Source organism: Terrapene carolina, unplaced genomic scaffold (genome assembly GCF_002925995.2).
Source record: "Terrapene carolina triunguis isolate 2854851 unplaced genomic scaffold, T_m_triunguis-2.0 Scaffold95, whole genome shotgun sequence".
Lineage (NCBI taxonomy): Eukaryota > Metazoa > Chordata > Testudines > Emydidae > Terrapene > Terrapene triunguis.
Window position 1 is genome coordinate 3,670,371 of NW_020664446.1, and position 5,776 is coordinate 3,676,146.

The 5,776-nt window shown below is 41.6% G+C and overlaps 1 protein-coding gene across 1 annotated transcript in view; it reads left to right on the plus strand.

The window, feature by feature from the left end:
* Positions 1 to 5,776, plus strand: part of MFSD13A (major facilitator superfamily domain containing 13A) — a 20,488-nt gene that overhangs the window by 550 nt on the left and 14,162 nt on the right. The window lies entirely within an intron of this gene.

Sequence of the window (5,776 nt, forward strand, 5' to 3'; positions counted from 1 at the left end):
TCCCCTGCATGGAAGCTAGAGTCTGGTAGCAGTTTCCATTGTAATTTGCACTTCTCTAGTGACTTTTATCTGAACACCTCAAAGCATTTCACAAACACAAATTACATCTCCTATCCCTGGGGAGGTGTAGGTGTGTGTTATCCTCATTTCACAGATCAGGAAATGGAGGCATGGAGTAGGGAAGTGACTTGACAAAGATCACACAAGAAGTCAGTGGTGGAGCTTGCGACTAGAACCCAGGAATCCTGCTTCTCCATCCCCTACTCTAGTCACTAATCTCTTCTCAAAATTCAGTTTCAAGGGTGTCTAAATGACCAGGTGAAAACTTGATCTGAACTAGGACTTCAAGTGGAGATGATGCTGTCACCACTTCTTGAACCATCCCCCTTTGCGACAAAGCAAACAATTCCTGTATCCAGATGCTGCACAAATAGTGTGAGTGGGTAAAAGAGAACTTGCATTGTTCAGTATTTTGAAGTTCTTTCTTGCATGGGGAAATGCTCATAACAGTGTAGGTAAATCTGCTTAAACTGGTCCAGTGGTATCTTTCAGGATTGAAACATTACAAAGGTTCCTGACTGCCTCAGTTTTGGGCCCTGTGACAGGCTTCAATAAGCCTTTCAGGAAACACCTTATGATCTGGTGACTGAAACCCCAGGGTGGGAGAGAGGGAATAACTGCAGTTTTCAAAAGATTGTAAGCAAAAACAAAAAACCCCTCACTGACCAGTCCATACTGAAATGAGTTCTGTGGGGAAATCCTGCTCCGATACCATGATGATGAGTGGAGAAGAAATACCTAGACAGAGACATTCTCTTTAACAGCATGAAAAGTGGCACCAATGCTTCTCAGCTTGCTGTACGGTTCCTACTAATGCTAATGAGAATAATGGGCAGGTACTGAAGTGCTATACCTCCAGGGTTTCAGCACAGGAGAAGTTGGTGTATTTTTTAAACTTGAACACAAAAAACAAAATTAAAGTAATGTTAAATAGCTGGCTTGTGAGTGAACCTGTCAACTTGATGTTTTATTCAGGTTCTTATACCACCCTTATCACTTAGTATCTGAGCCAGGAGACTAACATCTGTCAGGTGTGGTTCATTCTCTTTCTCATCCTCTCTGTAAGGAAGAATTTTGTGTGCAGTTATGTCTCCGTAGGGGATTGTTTTAATATATTTTTAACATGTACACATTGCTGTGTGTTTGCTAGAGAAGGCAGTTGGAAGACAAGCACCTTGCATTTGGAGCAGAAGGTGGTGCTTGTGATGGTCATTAGTTCCTGGGGGGGTTGTCCTGCTGTCTGGGATAGGCCCCCAAGAAATCTCAGACTTTTTCACAGATGAGCTTTACCCTTCTGGTAAAATGTTCCATTCTGCCTGAGGAGCAAAGCGTTATAGAAGGATCTTCATGAGGCAGTTTTTTAGATATGCTGGGCCCAGGCCACTGAGTGATTTGAAGATAGACTGAGATATGTGACCCTGTGCCACAAACTCATCTTTAAAGGCACGCCGTCAACGTCAGTCTTTTGATACCAATTACTCTTTTAAAATGTGTTTTCCCCCTGTTCTCTCACTGACAAGTTGCAATCAGTTTCTCCTTTGCTAATTGATTACACAGGGAAACAGGGAAACTGACTATGCACCAACTGCTGTTAAATGCACACAGTAAACAAACTGGATCCCAGGGGGCTCTTGCTGCTTTATTTTATAAAGTCTAGTTGTTGTAATAACAGGAGGTACAAAAGTCAAACAGAAATGGCTTTCAAGATGACTGTGTCCCTTTAACCTTCCCAGTATTACAGTACCTCATGTGTTCCTCAAATAGTGAGTTAATTTTGTATTACATAGGCACACCTGGATGTGTTAAAGACATTCTCAAACCCTTGGTTGTGGCTGTCAAAATAAGCGTCATTGTTTGCAGTGTTGTAGCTGTGTTGGTCTCAGGATACAAGAGAGACAAGGTGGGTGAGGTAACATCTTTTAGTGGACCAACTTCTGCTGGTGAAAGAAACGAGCCTTTGAACTCCACAGAGCTCTTCTTTGGGTCTGAATGTCTGTCAGCTTCTTCAGGCCTAAAGAAGAGCTCTGGGGATCTCAAAATCTTGTCCCTTTCACCACAGAAGTTGGTCCAGTAAAAGATATTACCTCACCTGCTCTGTCTCTGATAGAAGATTCATACATTTACAGAATTTAGAGCCAGAAGGGACTGTTAGATTATCCAGTCTGACCTGTATATCACAGGTCATTAAAGGATAACTGAGTAAAATGTATTGAGCCCAATAATTTGTTTGGCTAAAGCGAATCTTCCAGAAAGACTCCATCTTGATATGAAGATATCAAGAGATGAGAATTCACCACTTCCCTTGGTAGTTTGTTCCAAAGCTTAATCACTTTCACTGTTTAAAAACTTGTGCCTTGTTTCTAATTTGAAAATTTCTGGTGCCAGCTTCCAGCCGCTTGTTCTTGTTATGCCTTTCTTTGCCAGATTTCTCTGCATTAGCAGCACCTGTTTTTTTTTTCTGCCCATGACGCTACCGATATACTATAATCAAGGCAGTGCTCAATCTTACTCAATCTTTTTGATAACCTAAACAGATCAGGATCTTTAAATTGCTCACTGCAAGACATTTTCTCCAGCCGTTGAATCATTTTTGACTCGTCTGCATCCTGTCCAGTTTTTCAACATCCTTTTTAAAACATGGCCAAGTACTGATTCTCGTGGAACATCACTAGAAACCCACCCATTCAGTGGGGATTCTATATTGACATCTACTTTTTGAGATCTGTCAGTGAGCCAGTTCTTAATCCATTTAACATGTGCTTTTTGTCATGTAGTACTAATTTTAATCAAGCTGTCGTGTGGTGCGAAGTCAAATGCCTTACAAAAATCTAAGTATTTTGTATCTATACAGTTACCTTTATCAACCAAACTTGTGATCTCTTCAAATAATGAAATGGGTTTGTTTGACAAGCCCTCTTTTCCATAAAACCATGTTAATGCAGAGCATCAACTAATACAAATCGTGTGAATTATATAATCTCTCTAGCACAAAGTTATATTTGCGTATGTGCACCAATGAACGTCATTAAGGGTGTGAACCAGTTTGACAGAAGCACAATTGCATAGTTATAAAAGGGAGGAGATGTTCAATTTCCTCCAATATCTGGGTGTCATATGGCTGGCTAAATAAACCAGCTGGGTGCCTCCCTGTTGTGCTTAACAATTAAAGTGCATGTGATATGTTTCCTTATTTGTGGTGTTCCTTGTCTGAGCCAGTTGGTATCACATTATTGCACACACATTCCATTGCTTTATAAAAATATAATTACAGTACGAATCCATTTTCTGAGAGTTTGTTAGTATTGTTAATTGGTATCCCATCAGTACTCTTCTGTAAAATCTACCTGCGTTAGCAATGACTGCCCAATGGACTCTTGAAGAAATATAGAGGAGTTAAGATTTCTCAGATGACTTGCAACTGAATCCACAGTCCTAGCACTTGACCCCTAGTGCCCCCTTGAGAACAATTAGAAACTCTGCAACAGCTTTATCCATCCATCCCACGGGCTCATGAAGATTAAGAATAAGGTATTGGGTTTTGTGGAAGATGGACCAGACTGTCTTGGAGTTTCGTCTTGCTCTGGGGGTGGTGCTTGAGGGAAAGAGCTAAGGTTGTTTGGGTGAAGTTAACTATTAAATGTGGTGGGTTTTTTGTAAAGGAGGAACTTTGCTGTGGACTTCTCGGGGGATTTTAACCTTGTATCTTTCTCACAAGAAGGGAGAACAAATTCAAGGCTTTTTTGACTGATGTGATTGATTCTTTCTACCTTAATGCAGAATGTAAAGGTTTGGGGTTTTTTGCCTAGAAATCTCCATAGATTTTAGAAAAAGTATAAACTGCTGCTCAGTGACGAACAAGTCATTTAATACCATAAAGGTAAATTTATAGTAAAAGGTGAAAATTGCCCTCTATGGAGAGCTTGTATGAAGCCTTCCATGCTCTGGAGAGTCCCAAGGTAACAATGTGTGGGGTAGGAAGGGGGTGTATGGAATGGTTGTTACCTGTTTGCGCTCCAGCTGTGACCGGCTAGAAAACTAGGCCAGATGTTGCAGGAATCCTAAAATGCAATGTCAGCTACAATCTGCTAACATCCTTTGTAACAAAGGCAGTGCCTTCCAGGTGTCTTATGTATGAACATCACCTTCTTAGAGAGTAGACTGTAACTGGCAGGAGTGAAGCATATGTACTAAATGCAAACTTTGCAAAAGCTAAAGTTTCTGAAACTGAAACTGCTGTGTATATTGCTTTTTAACTTAAAATTCCAGCTCGGTCGTTGTGCTTATGAGATTCAGAATAACTAACTGACAGATGTACCTCTCTTGAAACTCTTGTGGCCCTTATTTCTTGATGCCGAATATTGAAAAGTTCTGAAATATGTCACACATAACTTTACCCAACTTTAAAAATAGCAGTGTGGCAAATTTAAACATAGTGCTCTTATGGCTCTCGGAGCACAATTAAGTTCTTTACATGCAAGTTCTTTATCATTTTATTCCTTTCATCCACACGTTTACAAATGGAAAAAATGAATGACCTCACGACTACTGGAACAAACTTTAATTGCTTACAGATGTCAATGCTTTAACCTTCTGTGAGAGATTATCCATCTGTGATGGAGTCACAGGGAAAAAGAGTAAAAGAAGCTTTGCTTACTTAAATCAACAGTATGGTATGTAAATGGCAAAATGGAATGTCTGGGGAAGCTCCAGTAGCTCTGTGGCCTTTACAAATTCAGGGCAATGTACAGTGTTAGATTGACTCTGTCTGATACAGGCTTTGGGTCAGGGCTTCGCTTCTCAAAATAGGCAGTTCTGTTAGTGCTTGTGAAAGATGCTGACAGCACTGGAGCCTTTAAGTCCTCTGTTTTCTCACTAAATGTTTATGATTTAGTACTGCCTTATATTGAGTCAAAGTAGTAGGGAGATTTTCTAGTCTGAGTACTTGGGAGTAAAACTTAGAATGGTGGACAGCATCTTTTTGGGCTCAGTGGGGATATCCTGCATAGCCGGAGAAAATAGCTCTGATGCTATGCTTGCACTGGTAAATCCGGAATAACTAGGGTGACTTCAGTGGAATTGCCCCAGTATAAAACTGATGTGAATGAGATCAGAAACAAGCACAGTGTGTTTGTTTTGTTTTTTTTACTCCGCACACCGGAGCAGCACGTTTTCCCTCCAGATTCTCTCCTCTTACATTTGACAAACTGTTTCTCTTTCATTACTCCTGAGGGAATTCTGCGCCAAAAATTTAAAAATTCTGCACACAATATTTTAATATATTATATTATAATAATATTGTCAATAAATATATGTGGAGGCTCCAGTATGGCAGTGGGAAGCACAGAGGTGGAGATCACCCTGCAGCCCCCACCCCATGACAGACTCAGCAGTGAGGCTGTACACACCACAAAGGCCAGGCCTGCCTGGTCCATGCCAGGCACACTAGATGTAGACAGGCAGGCTCAGCCCAGCAGGGTCCAAGTGTGGAGGGGCTTGTTGTGGGGAGATCTAGGCTTATTGTGGGGTAATAGGGTTTGTGTGGGGCAATCTGGTTGCAGGCAGCTTTGTGTGTGTGTGTGTGTGTGTGGGGGGGGTGTCCAGGTGGGATCTGGATGAACAAGGGCTCATTGGTAGGGGGGTTCTGGGTGCAGAGGCAATGGGACTCTACAGGGGGGTCCAAGTGAAGGTGGTTGGGGCTCAGCGGGGGGGGGGGGGG